Genomic DNA, 14730 nt, shown 5'->3' with positions numbered 1-14730 from the left:
CAGCATAAGTGATTTACATGATCTCATGGTCATAAGGACTAGGTAACTATGTATCGAAAGCTTATAGCAAATAACTTAATGACGAGATCTTATGCTACGCTTAATTGGGTGTGTCCATTACATCATTCATACAATGATATAACCTTGTTATTAATAACATCCAATGTTCATGATTATGAAACTAATCATCCATTAATCAACAAGCTAGTTAAGAGGCATACTAGGGACTCTTTGTTGTTTACATATCACACATGTACTAATGTTTCGGTTAATACAATTATAGCATGATATATAAACATTTATCATAAACATAAAGATATAAATAATAACCACTTTATTATTGCCTCTAGGGCATATCTCCTTCACTTCCCTGCTCCGGCAGCGTGCCGGAACAGAGACTCCTGTCCCCCAGATCTTGGCTTCGCGATGGCGGCGGCTACAGAAGGTTTCTGCGGGTTTCGTCGAACGTATCAGGGTTTTCGCGACGGAGGCTTTAAATAGGCGGAAGGGAGGCGTCAGAGGGCTTGTGGGGCCACCACACCATAGGGTGGCGCGGCCAGGGCCTGGGCCGCGCCACCTGCATGTGTGGGGCCCACAAGGCCCTCCTCTGGCGGCTCTCGGGTGTTCTGGATGCTTCCGGGGATTCTAAGATCTTTGGCGTTGATTTCGTCCGATTCCGAGAATATTTCTTTACTAGGATTTCTGAAACCAAAAACAGCAGAAAACAGGAACTGGCACTGCGGCATCTCGTCAATAGGTTAGTTCCAGAAAATGCATAAATATGACATATAATGTGTACAAAACATGTAGATATCATCAATAATGTGGCATGGAACATAAGAAATTATCGATACGTCGGAGACGTATCAGGATCCATGTTAAATCTACATATAACAAGTAAACTTACAGTGAAGAAATAAGTGTTTAGTTGTCTCATTCACCTCGAGAGGTTCTGGGAGTGAAGCCTGCGAAGCCAAGAATCTAGTTCTCGTAAATGCCCGGCAACCATGTAAAGGGTTGGTAGTGAAGCCTGACAAGCCAAGGATCTAGTTCTCGTAAATGCTCGGCAACCATGTAAAGGGTTGGTAGTGAATCCTGGGAAGCCAAGGATCTAGTTCTCGTAAATGCCCGGCAACCATGTAAAGGGTTGGTAGTGAAGCCTGGGAAGCCAAGGATCTAGTTCTCGTAAATGCCCGGCAACCATGTAAAGGGTGAGAAGCACGATGACAAAAGACACACTTTGTATTCATCGCTTTACTCCTTAGTAAAGGTTACTCCTTTGCAAAGATGCCACGTGTTTTTTGCTTTTAATTTTTTTATTTTCCAGATTTTTTTTTGTTATTACGGACTTGCACTTATGGATGAATAAAAGTGCTCTATACATAGAATCAACTTAAAATTTATCGTTCTTATGTACATTCCAGTGAAATCCATAGTTCCCTTGCAATACTGAGACCAATGCCAATCACCCTAACAACGCAAGTCAGTTAAATCTCGTGTAGACGTCACATTTGATGAAGATAACTCTAAAATTGTGACAATTGTGTCGCTTTTGTGATGGGCAAGCCAATTATTGTGTACCGGTCCAAACAACTACAAACCTCACGGACGAGCCAATTTTTTTGGTAGGACACACCCGTCGTCTCAAACCAACAGTACCACACCAACTAGCACACAAAATTCCAAGAGCAGAAAACTAACATATCTGCTGAAGAAACGCAAACCAATCTGACCAGTTTGACTACTCGACTATGGTAAGTCGGCAAGGATTCACGGCCAGATGAAGCCATCTGCCTGCCCCATTCCAATCCAACCAACGACGGTGACATGCCGCCATACCTGACTCTCTCCCCGCCCGTGGCAGTATACTTGAGGAGGATATCCCGCATGTCACACCTCTCTATCATATCCTTCTCTCCTGCGCCGACGACGCACTGCTACCCTCGCCTATAAAAGCAACGCAGAACGATGCTAAGCCCAACCCAAGCTCACGCAAACACAACCACACAAGGATATCTCCTCCCGACCACTACTCCGGAACCTCAACCTCCCAGTTAGCAATGGCGAAGTGTCTCGCCGTCGCGCTCCTGCTGCTGGTGGCGCTCGCGTACTGCGACGGGAGGGAGCTGAACGGCAAGGAACAGACACTTGCAGCGGCACGCGGTGCAGGTGCCGGCGCTGCCGGCGTTGGCGAGGCGAAGGTTTTGGGGTTGCCAGACCTGCCGCTTGTCGGAACCGCTACCGGTACCAGCACCATTACCGGCCCGCTGGTGGTGATTCCTGGGATCCCTGCTATTGGCCCATGATAATCTCTAGTTCATGCATGTGATTGCTCGCAGCCTGAACTGAAGCTCACCTTGTGTCTAGCTTTAGGCTTCTAGCTAGTGCCGCCTGGAAGAAGAAACGCTCATGTCCATGGTTCCTTGATGAGCGTCTGTATCAACTGTCGTTTGTATTTCTTTTCAGTCCGTGTTCAGTGTTTTCCGCTCCTTGATGTTAGTCATGTATCGTCAACGTAATAATAAATAAATGTTTTGTCAGTGTGATCGCCTTCTTGGATAGAGATATCAACAGGTTAATTGCATCATCTACGTATTACGAGTATGTGCGAAGATATTTGCAGAGCACTCTATATGTCCCGATGATACAGGTTTCTACAGTTTAATTACAACATGTTTTTACAGCCTTTCATGTGATCATTCATTGCAGACCACTCTATATGTCCCGATGTCAAAACTTAGACGTGATCGGGGCCGGCTGATTGGTAAAGTTGCCAAGTTCTGAATTTGTCACCAATATCTAAAGTGAATTTTTTGGAACCTGGGTTCCGCAACTTACCCGACCATGAAGTTACATAGTTACGTGATTATAAGTTACAAAAATTTCAGGAGGGGGCGAATTTTCTTTACTATTTATCTAAAACTTGTAATTTTTGCCTAAGCTACATACTACTTTTGAATTTGGGTAAAATATTGGTATGCACCACTTCTGCTCCGGTGCTTCTCCCCTAGAAATATTTTAGGCGCGTCAAACACAACAACGGCGGAGATCTTCTCGTACCTGTTCGTAAGCAAGGGCACAATCGTAATTTTAGTTAGATCCACCTTCCGTACAGTCCTGTATATGCCCATATGGTCCGCGTTGTGTTGTACCTCATTTTAGTACGTATCTACGATCACGCGCGTGTACCGAAATAGAACGGTCCTATAAAGATCTTGCTCACGTGATCTTTTTTTTTCTTACGTGGCGTACACGTACCGTATCATTATAGACAGGTGTATACATGAGCTGAATATAGGTTTCGGCAGATCCAACACAGGAAAAAAACAACGATAACCCTTCAACTTCATTTAGGGAGAGCACCGGAGCAGCTCTTGGTATACACATACTAGTTGAATGCCCGTGCATTGCCACGGCCGTAAAAAAAAGTCGCCGCTAGAGAAACATATACATGTGAAATTGTGGTCAAGATGAGGACAATGCCGTTTGGTTACTCAAATTATCGGCATTTGCTCATGATCTTCTTCATCACCATGACATGAAAATTACATACTACTTCTATTTCACATTGCATTTGATGTTGTTGTTGATTCATGAGTGAAATAACTATAAGCAAAATGTATACATTTGGATTTACATGAATTTTTATTTTTCTTATTATTCTCTTGATTCTTTTTTTCATATTTTTTGTAGATGATGAAATTTAGAAATTTGATGTTCTTATCAAACCCATTTTTTGGTAGATTTTCTAGAATTTTTGTGTTCTTCTCTTATCCATATTTTGTCGTGAATTGTACATAGACACCATGCCCTGTCAAACCCACATCAAGTAGAAAGCCTGATATGGTACTCCTTGGTGCAAGCACATCACTTGGTGCACTTCCATCGGCTAAGCACACTGAAAGACAAACATTGATTGCATTTTTTCCCACAGGTGAACCGTGAAAATATGATGCTACAAATAGGAGGTAAAATAGAAAAATAATGCAATATTGAGATAGTTTTATAGGTCTTACCACTAAAAGGCGGCCAAAATTATGGAGTTTTCATCCTCCTCATTTTCTTGCATGAGCCTTTTATGATGCATTGTGAAATTTTAATCCAAAGTTATAGATACAATAGTGGCATCATTAAAGATGAAACCAAGGTAATGGCATGCTGACGGTTCTAACTCTTTTCTCTGGTGGAACCCAATTTGCAAAAGTGACTGCAAAAGTAGCACACAAGAAATAACTTAGAATAGATTCAAACAGTATGGAAGTGGAGATTTAGAGATGCCATCTCATTCAATCATTATTGTAACACCCGAACAACTCCGGGCTCAGGGTGTTACCCTGGCAGCTCTCTATGATTTCCGTACTGCCCCGCATACCAATACATGTCTTTTCTACGTACTTTGCCCTCACTCGTGTGCACCCGGGAAGGACTTTTTAGTCGGTAGCCCATCCTCAAATCGCTCCGGGCCAATCACGTTTAACCTCAAAAAAATTTGGAGATGAGCTCTTAGAAAAGAAGTTGCTACTTGTTGGTGTGTGTATTCTATTAATCCTACAAAGCCATGGGCCAAGATGTAACAATTACCCGCACCTACATGAATCCTTATATGTTGGTGTTAGGAATTGGTAACCTGCTGGATAGAAGCTTTCTTCCATGCTACCAAAGTCAGCCAACTTGTTAGTGCTACCACTGCCATTGGTCGAATTTGGAGTTATCTGGTACTCATATCTGTACAAATTTATGAATTTGGCTAATGCAATTGTTTATCACGGAAAAAGTGTCAAAACAAATATACAAAGAATGTCTTACAGATCACAAAGATGGCATATAGATGGTATGTTCCGAAAGGACAAGGTGTAGTCAGACGAGACAGGAAACTCGAGTCATTTTGCTTGTTGTTATCTTGCTACAAATGTTAAGTTACAGTAACAAAGACACGTGGATGGATGTTGCTGAAAGAACTCACACAACATGCAAGTGAGACTGTTGGACAAAACAAGCGATCCCAACATAGCTGATAGCTGGTAGTTCTCAGCGGAATAGTCTCATCGTTGTTGTTTGTTGCTGAATTCTAGCCTTCTACCTATGATCTATATCAATATAACATATAATGTGGAGACTGATACTTCACACATATCACCGCAAATCTAACAAGCAAGAGATAATATCGAACATGATATTTCAAGAAAAGGGGTTTGCATGATATAATATTTTATTGATATCACACGATCTTCATCCGTACCAATGTCATGATAGTGGTTTATGATATATACTGAATAATTGTAGTAGGGCATGAGGCATCTCGACCCGAGGGCGACACAGCATCTTGACCCGATGGCGTGGCGATTGTTTAGATAAATTGTCTACACCACCAACCTCCTTAGCTCCCGTGTTAGGCTATCATGCCGCCAACTTAGATACTTAATTTGCCTTGTAGACCTGGATTTGACATGTGTATCGATCCTCAATTAGGAAAAATAACAATAAAGTACTGAAATTGGTGAGTGATGGATATCTTGATTTACGTTGATGCGCTTGAGAAGCTTGTAGCCGGACATGCTGGCCAACCGGTAGTCTGTGATGCTCATGTTGACGTTGATGTCTCCAGGTCGAGAAGCACCACCGTCCCGTCACTGACTCCATGGTGGTAACTGCACAAACAAACACCGCACATCAGCAACCCAGATCCACGAAGGTATTGCTGGCCAATTACGCCAACAAAATCCGTGGAGGACAAAATGCGGGGGAAGTAATTTACCTCTGTACTTAGCGCTGCGTAGGACCTTGGTAATGACGGCACAGTCGTCCATAACACACGTGCATCTCCAGGACCTGGACAATGTCGTCGGCCGCCATCACCGGCACCACCTTCACGTCGCCGGCCTTTCAGCGACGCCACCTTACACACCATCATGGCGAGCGGAGACATGACCGCTGGAGCAGGGGCCGGAGCAGTAGGATAGTATCTTGCAGGATGAATAAACTATCCCTTCTTCACTTGTCTCTCGGTGGTGGGTAGCGGAATTCTCCCTCGCACACATGATTCGGTATTTTATTCGACATGAACATGCGATTGAGATATCCTTCGAGCTTTGGGTCGGGAATAAGAGCATCTCCAGCCGCGTCCCCCAAAGGGCGACAGATCGAGCGTTTGGGGGACGCGTTTTCTTCGTGCCGCGTTTGGGGGACGTAGCTCCCTAGCCGCGTCCCCCAAACGCCCCCTCCCAAATAAATAAAAGTGCACGAAAATAAAGTTTTTTATTCAAATTTGATTATATTTTACAAGTTTGAATGAAAACGGCTAGATTATGGCCTACTGGCCGCCCGGCGGTGCGTTCGACGGTCCCGCCCCGTCGTCGCCTCCCCTCCGCCGCAGCTCCTGCGTCGCGTGCCACATCTCCCTACGGAGCGTGACGAGAAGACGCCGGTGCTCGTTCAGTGCGTTGTCGCCTACCCTCCCCATCTGCTCCGCCTGGAGGGAGAGTTCAACGGCACGGCGAATATGCTCCTCTTCGCGGGAACGTGCGTCGTCTTGCAGCTTCTTCTGCGACTCGAACGGCTCGATGAGCGCTACTTGCTGCACCGCCGCCTCCTCCAGGTCCGGCCCGTCGTCATCAGATCGGTCGAAATCGTCGTCGTCCTCCTCCTCCTCCATTTGCGCTGCCGCAGCTACCGCCTCATCCTCCTCCTCCCACGCTTTCATTCTCCGCAGCTTCCGGCCCGACGTCGAACTCCTGCGGTGGTGGAGAATGAGGTATAAGTGGAGACGTTGGCGGAGGGAGCTGGCCGGCACCAACGCGGTTCAACATTGCGTAAGTGGTGCGTGAGCGACGAGGCATGTGCTTGCGGTGGAGAAAGGGATGTCGGCGGCTATGGTGGCTACCATTGAACGGAGGAGGCCTATTATAGACGCCGGCGTCGCGAGAATAGGCCGGAAGAAAGCGCGGGAAGAGGCTAGAAGCGGCAGGAAGAAAGAGCAGGAACGCGTCGTGGCGTGCGAACAGCAGCGATGCGTGGAGGTTGCGCAACGCCGACGAGACGTCTCGCCTGCCCCTCCGTCATCATTAAGGCAAAGCTGCGACACTTTGTTCGTGTGTCACTGGTGCTCCGGGCCCGCCACTCTCCACCTTGCTTCTCGTTGTGTCCGAAGCACCCGAAGTGTCCCCTGTGGATCGGGGACGAGTTCGGGGTGCCGGACACTGTATTGCGCCGCGTCAGACGGAAAGGGCCTTTGGGGCGCGCAGCTGGAAATGAAAAAAATTCTGGCGCCACAAAAACATTTGGGGACGCTTTATGGGATGCGGCTTGAAATGCTCTAACGTAGTAAACAAAGATCTGAATTTATAAGTAATTGATCGAGATATCCATAAAAATGGGAAAGGAGAGCGGGAATTCTGGAGAACGGACGACATACCAGCGGGAGGGATTTCATTTTAAAAAAATGTGATTGATTGTTTCCTAACGGTTGACATGCTTCCCATTGTTTCCTTCCTAATTAATTGACACAATGCTAATGATGGAAGGAGATTGTTCTCTAATTAATTTCTACCCGTGACTGACAAAGGGAATGAATTAGATCGGACGAACAGGATGAGTGAGATAAGATTGTACGGTTCGGATGATCCCAATCTCCTTCGCCACACATGTTGTACGACTGTAAGAGCAAGATCCATATCCCGTGTTTTGTGTGTTTGATAACAACACTCGAATAAATTTAACCTTGCGCAAATATTGCCTTTGATAGATTTGCGAAGTGTACAGTGCCCTCGCTGAACACATTATGATCGGAAAACTGAAGCGTAGTTTTTAGGTTTTCTGGTTTTTTGTGTGTCGCGAGGTAACATGGTAGGAGAGGAAAAGAGGAAAAAATAGTTTCAGCCATAGCGGTACTACCGGTACCATGAGCGGTAGTACCGCTACCCTACTGGTACCGCTCTGGAGGTTTCTGACGCGAATGTCTCACAGAACAAGTTACGGTACCTCTGCGGTACCTTGAGTGGTAGTACCGCTTAAGTACCGTAACTAGAGTTACGGCAGTACCGCTTTGGTACCGCTGCGGTACCGCTTGGGATCCAGTAAGGTTTGGAGCCCATTGCGGTACCTCGAGCGGTACCGCGAGCGGTAGTACCGCTTTGTGTCCACGTGGACAAGTTCTTTGGGGATTTCGAATCCAGAGCGGTAGTACCGCTTAACAAAGCGGTAGTACCGTTAGGCAGAAACTGCACATAACGGTTGGATTTGAGGAGACCTATATAAAGGCCCCTTCTTACCCAACTCGTTTTTAGCTCCTCTCTCTCTCTCTCCTCCATTGTTGCTGAGCTCAAACTGAGTGGATCTCCCTACCTACCCATCAATCTTGCTCATACATTGAGGAGTGGTGGAGGAGACCCCGATCTATCGTTCTACCGAGAGAAATTTCACCAATTCGTGGTAGTCCTTAGTGGATCTTGGTGGTAGGGTTCCTATGGTGGAATCTTGGAAGAAGTGCACCTACGGATGCTAGCTTGGTGTTGTGCTAGCCCCATAGGTTGTTGGGAGCCTCCTTGTGTTGTGAAGCTCGCCCCAACCTTGTGAAGGAATCACCGCCTCGACCGGTGCCATAGTGGAGAAGGGGGAGCACATTCGTGGAGCTCTCTCGAGGAAGAAGGTGATTCCTTCCTTCGTGGTGTGGCCACCTAGCCTCTTGTGTGAGGCTAGCACCTCCTCAACGCAGACGTACTCCCTTTTGTGGGAGGAACTGCGGGAAACAAACCTCGCCTCGTCTCCGCACCCTCCGGTTGTCCCACTCCTTACTCTTACTATCTTGTTTGGTTCCTTTACTTGTTGCACTTGTCTAGGATCATACTAGGATCACCTTGAGCATCAAAGCTATCACCTTTACTTCCGTTGCACTAAAAATTGAAAAAGGCTAAAACTTGACGTAGCGTCTATTCACCCCCTTGTTCGCTACGATCCATTCAATTGGTATCAGAGCAAGGTTTTCTTTCTCGGGATTTACCGCCTAAGAAATGGCCGAACAAGAGACGGTTGCGAATGGATCCCTTCCCGGCGAGCAATCACCTCCATCATCAATTTCCGATAATACTCCGGCTACTTTGGATGACCTCAAGAGATTGGAGTCATCCATTGTATCTCAAATGAAGGCTATTATGATGGAGTTGATTGCTCCAAAACCAAACCCCATCATAGATCCTAAGGGAAGTGTCGATGTTCCTCCACAACAAGTCAACACTCTTCCTCTTGTTGGTTTTGTTGAGGAATCGACAAAACCACCTCGAGAAAGGGAACTTGAGGATGTTGACACTTCATCAAAAGGGAAGGATGAACCTCCGGTAGCGGGACAATTAGGAGGTAATCATGCGGTGCCCCCACCAAGTGATTACACCGTAAATGTCGCAATACCTATGCCTCATATTTTGACTCATGGCTCACCACCGCTACTTGAATGTAATAGCTTTGAAAATTGGCAATTCTTAATGCGTTCTCATGTGCGCAGTGCTTCTACCGAGCTTTGGCGCATCATTGAGGAGGGCTATTTACCACGAGACCCAGAGAACTTGACAAGAAGGGAAGTGGTGGATGACCAACTCAACGCCACCGCCATCAACATGATCCACATGGCCGTCACGCCCAAGGACCGCGCTCATATACGCTCGCTCAAGACCGCCAAGGAAGCATGGAACAAACTCGACAAGCTCTTCCTCAGAAATGAGAGCATTCAAAGCTCTCGGTTCGATGAAGTGAACAACATGGCCGACAACTTCGTCATGAATGAGGGAGAATCGCCCGAAGAGATGTATCGGCGCCTTATTGATCTCGCCGTGCAAATGCAAGATCTTGGAGCAACGTTTGTGGATGACCCTTGGATCAAGAGAAAGTTCTACAATGCTCTCCTTCCTTATGAGGAAGTAAAGTTGACGGCCATCCGCCAAAACGCCTCTTTCCGTGCTATGACATCTGATGAAGTCCTTAGTGAAGTCATCGCTTTGGACATCTCTAAGAAGAATGCGGAAGATCTTGTTGCTCGCGCCCACAACACTCGCAAGCCCAACCTTGCATTGAAGATGAAGGAGCATGGAGCTAGTGAGAGCGATGAGGATCCCATTGAGTGGGGTCCGGATGATCTCAAGGCCAACTATCATGAACACATGGCTCTTGCCGCCAAGAGTTTTTGGAGTGGAAACAAGACACGAAGCTCAAGGCCAAGAAGATACTCACCTCATGATTCTAGTAGACTCTCCTCCAAGAGCCCAAGGGAGGAACAAAAGGGAAGATCTTTCTACAATTGCGGCGACAAAAGTCACTTTTTTGCGGATTGTATCTATGAGAGAAGGGAAGAAAACGGTGGAAGGCTCGTTCATAAGAGCAAGTTTAGATCCCTCTCTAAAGGTTTCTCTAAGTTCTCCTCCAATTCCGACGACACCAAGATGTCCTTCACCAAGAAGCCTAGAGCCTTCATTATTCGTGAGGAGTACTCCTCCGACGAAGGTGATGAGCGTGAAGACAAAGGGAAAGAAGAGGGAGTGGCCGGCATCGCCATTTCCACTCCCTCCATCTCTCTCTTCGACTCTCCAAATGAGAACCTCATCACCAACACCCCTCGTTGACAAGGGATTAACTTATCAATGCCTACAAGTTGTAGACTAGGGTTTTGCTGGAAGTAGAGGGCAAGTAGATCTCGAAGGTTTCGGCCGAAAAGTATTCGACGATTATGAAAACTAGGGGTTTGTGAGACAATGATTCGATGCTTTCTTTGTCCCTCGACTCCCCCTTATATAGGAGGCGGAGCTGAGGGATTCGTGATACACAAGTTTACAGAGTCCGGGAGGGTTTCTGACCCGTCCCGCAAGATTACAAATCTATGTTTCCTAATACAACTCTAACTTTCCCTAATTCTATCTTGGGCCTCCGAACTTCATATTCTTCGGGTCATGGGCCTTCAGTAAACCCCGGGTACTATCTTCGGCAGGCCCATTGGGGATGCCTATGTCAGTAGCCCCCGAGATTTTGCTTGAATCGAAGAGTCAGGGAAAATCTCCAATTTTATATTTTCGCCAAGCTCATCACATATCTTTAGATACGCAATTATATATTGCACAGGGATACTGGTAGTTGGGGCTAGTTCATCTGACGGATCAGGTACTAGTTAACTGCTCTAGTGGCAATCCGCAAAAACCTACTTCAAGATCACGTCCCTGGACATGATCTCGGGATACTGGTGTAAACTTCGACAGGTGCCGCTTAAGGTCTTACCATTCTGTTGAGTCCCAGTCATATTTTATCGGGTACCTAACGTGTCCGTTAGGATTTTTCTTCGTATCTGTTGATACGGAAAAAAGTAGCAATCCGACGTCAGAGACGGTGCCACGCCGCTCAGAACGGATCTGAGGTCTTACCTTCGCAAAGTTTTGCGGCATTCAGAGATTTTATTCGCGACTTTTAGCGCTCTGAGAATATATTGTCGAGTGCTTTTTCGACTGTTGGAATAGCACATTCTATTGAGTCACGGATGACTTATATTGACTTCCCGATGGGAGTATATGTCGAGTTATTCTTATGACTCGAAATATACTCTTTTCTTCTATTATTTCATCGGGCACGCGAACAGCGTTCCCGATGGGAGTAGCCCCCGAGGCTACAACCAAGGATTTGTACTTGTTTGTAGGCTCGACACTTTATGCCGCTATATTTTCATTTTTCTCGAGCTTTTCATATCTATCGGGTGCGCGAACAGCGCTCCCGATGGGAGTAGCCCCCGAGGCTATGAACAAATGCTTGCGTTTGATCATAGGCTCCCGCAATTTCTATATTGTCGTACTCGAATTTTACTTTTTTCCAAAGTAGCCCCCGAGCATTTGGGCAAAAACTTGTATTTGATCAAAGGCTCCCGAAATAATTGATAATTTTTCCTGCCGCCAATCTTCTTATTCTTTACTGTCGAGATTTTTCCTTTGGTCAAAGTGACCTCATTACTGACGATAGCCACGATCATTGCATCCAGAAAACGCGAGTACTACTCTCTCTCTGTCTTGTGGGTCCAAATTTATTGTCAATTTGACACGTCGTGCAAGTGGGGGACACACGTCCTCCGCTTTTCCTGGCGCACGTACTGTAGCGCCTGTTCTGTTTCTTCACAGTAAAAATACCTTTTTACCCCTTCGTTATGAGTTCATTGTTCACCGCACGATTTCTCCATCCAATGGTGCGTTGCTCCACTAAATCCATATATAAGTCCTTCTTCTTCCTCCGTTCACACCTTCGCTCGCGCCGCACATCTGCTTCTCCTCTGCAAGAACCTCCATTGCGCCCAGTGCTTCCTGAGCTCGCCCACGCACAAACTCCGCTCCTTTTCCACCGTTAATGCCACCACGCGCGCGACTTACTCGCCACAGCACGCCCGAATCCAAGATGGCCGCTGAAGATCTGGAGTGGGAGAGAACGAAAATCTCCAACCAAGATGTGAACATGATGAAGAGGCTTGGGCTAATGAAGAAGGAAGGCGCCATTCGCTTCCCCAGCGAAGAAAGCTACCCCTTGTTGGCGTGTAACTCACACGTTCGTTGGGAACCCCAAGAGGAAGGTATGATGTCGTATAGCAGCAGGTTTTCCCTCAGTAAGAAACCGAGGTTTATCGAACCAGTAGGAGCCAAGAAGCACGTTGAAGGTTGATGGCGGCGAGATGTAGTGCGGCGCAACACCAGGGATTCCGGCGCCAACGTGGAACCTGCACAACACAACCAAAGTACTTTGCCCCAACGAAACAGTGAGGTTGTCAATCTCACCGGCTTGCTGTAACAAAGGATTAAATGTATAGTGTGGATGATGATTGTTTGCAGAAAACAGTAGAAACAAGATGGTAGATTGTATTCGATGTAAAAGAATGGACCGGGGTCCACAGTTCACTAGAGGTGTCTCTCCCATAAGAAATAGCATATTGGGTAAACAAATTACAGTTGGGCAATTGACAAATAGAGAGGGCATGACAATGCACATACATGACATGATGAGTATTGTGAGATTTAATTGGGCATTACGACAAAGTACATAGACCGCTATCCAGCATGCATCTATGCCTAAAAAGTCCACTTTCAGGTTATCATCCGAACCCCTTCCGGTATTAAGTTGCAAGCAACAGACAATTGCATTAAGTATGGTGCGTAATGTAATCAATAACTATATCCTCGAACATAGCATCAATGTTTTATCCCTAGTGGCAACAGCACATCCACAACCTTAGAACTTTCTGTCACTGTCCCAGATTTAATGGAGGCATGAACCCACTATCGAGCATAAATACTCCCTCTTGGAGTTACAAGCATCAACTTGGCCAAAGCATCTACTAGTAACGGAGAGCATGCAAGATCATAAACAACACATAGACAATAGATTGATAATCAACATAACATAGTATTCTCTATTCATCGGATCCCAACAAACGCACATGTAGCTTTACAAATAGATGATCTTGATCATGATAGGCAGCTCACAAGATCAGACAATGATAGCACAATGAGGAGAAGACAACCATCTAGCTACTGCTATGGACCCATAGTACAGGGGTGAACTACTCACACATCAATCCGGAGGCGACCATGGCGGTGTAGAGTCCTCCGGGAGATGATTCCCCTCTCCGGCAGGGTGCCGGAGGCGATCTCCTGAATCCCCCGAGATGGGATTGGCGGCGGCGGCGTCTCAGTATGTTTTCTCGTATCGTGGCTCTCGGTACTGGGGGTTTCGCGACGAAGGCTATTTGTAGGCGGAAGGGCAGGTCAAGGGGCGTCACGAGGGGCCCACACCACAGGCCGGCGCGGCCAGGGCCTGGGCCGCGCCGCCCTGGTGTGTGGCCACCTCGTGGCCCCACTTCGTCTCTCCCTCGGACTTCTGGAAGCTTCGTCTGAAAATAGGAACCTGGGCTTTGATTTCGTCCAATTCCGAGAATATTTCCTTACTAGGATTTCTGAAACCAAAAACAGCAGAAAACAGCAACTGGCTCTTCGACATCTCGTTAATAGGTTAGTGCCGGAAAATGCATAATAATGACATATAATGTGTATAAAACATGTGAGTATCATCATAAAAGTAGCATGGAACATAAGAAATTATAGATACGTTTGAGACGTATCAAGCATCCCCAAGCTTAGTTCCTACTCGTCCCGAGTAGGTAAACGATAACAAAGATAATTTCTTAAGTGACAATGCTACCAACATAATCTTGATCATACTATTGTAAGCACATGTAATGAATGCAGCGATCAAAACAATGGTAATGACATGAGTAAACAACTGAATCATAAAGCAAAGACTTTTCATGAATAGTACTTAAAGACAAGCATCAATAAGTCTTGCATAAGAGTTAACTCATAAAGCAATAATTCAAAGTAAAGGTATTGAAGCAACACAAAAGAAGATGAAGTTTCAGCGGTTGCTTTCAACTTGTAACATGTATATCTCATGGATATTGTCGACATAGAGTAATATAACAAGTGCAATATGCAAGTATGTAGGAATCAATGCACAGTTCACACAAGTATTTGCTTCTTGAGGTAGAGAGAAATAGGTGAACTGACTCAACATAAAAGTAAAAGAATGGTCCTTCAAAGAGGAAAGCATCGATTGCTATATTTGTGCTAGAGCTTTTATTTTGAAAACAAGAAACAATTTTATCAACGGTAGTAATAAAGCATATGAGTTATGTAAATTATATCCTACAAGTTGCAAGCCTCATGCATAGTA

Source organism: Lolium perenne, chromosome 6 (genome assembly GCF_019359855.2).
Source record: "Lolium perenne isolate Kyuss_39 chromosome 6, Kyuss_2.0, whole genome shotgun sequence".
NCBI lineage: Eukaryota > Viridiplantae > Streptophyta > Magnoliopsida > Poales > Poaceae > Lolium > Lolium perenne.
This window is presented reverse-complemented; position numbering follows the sequence as displayed.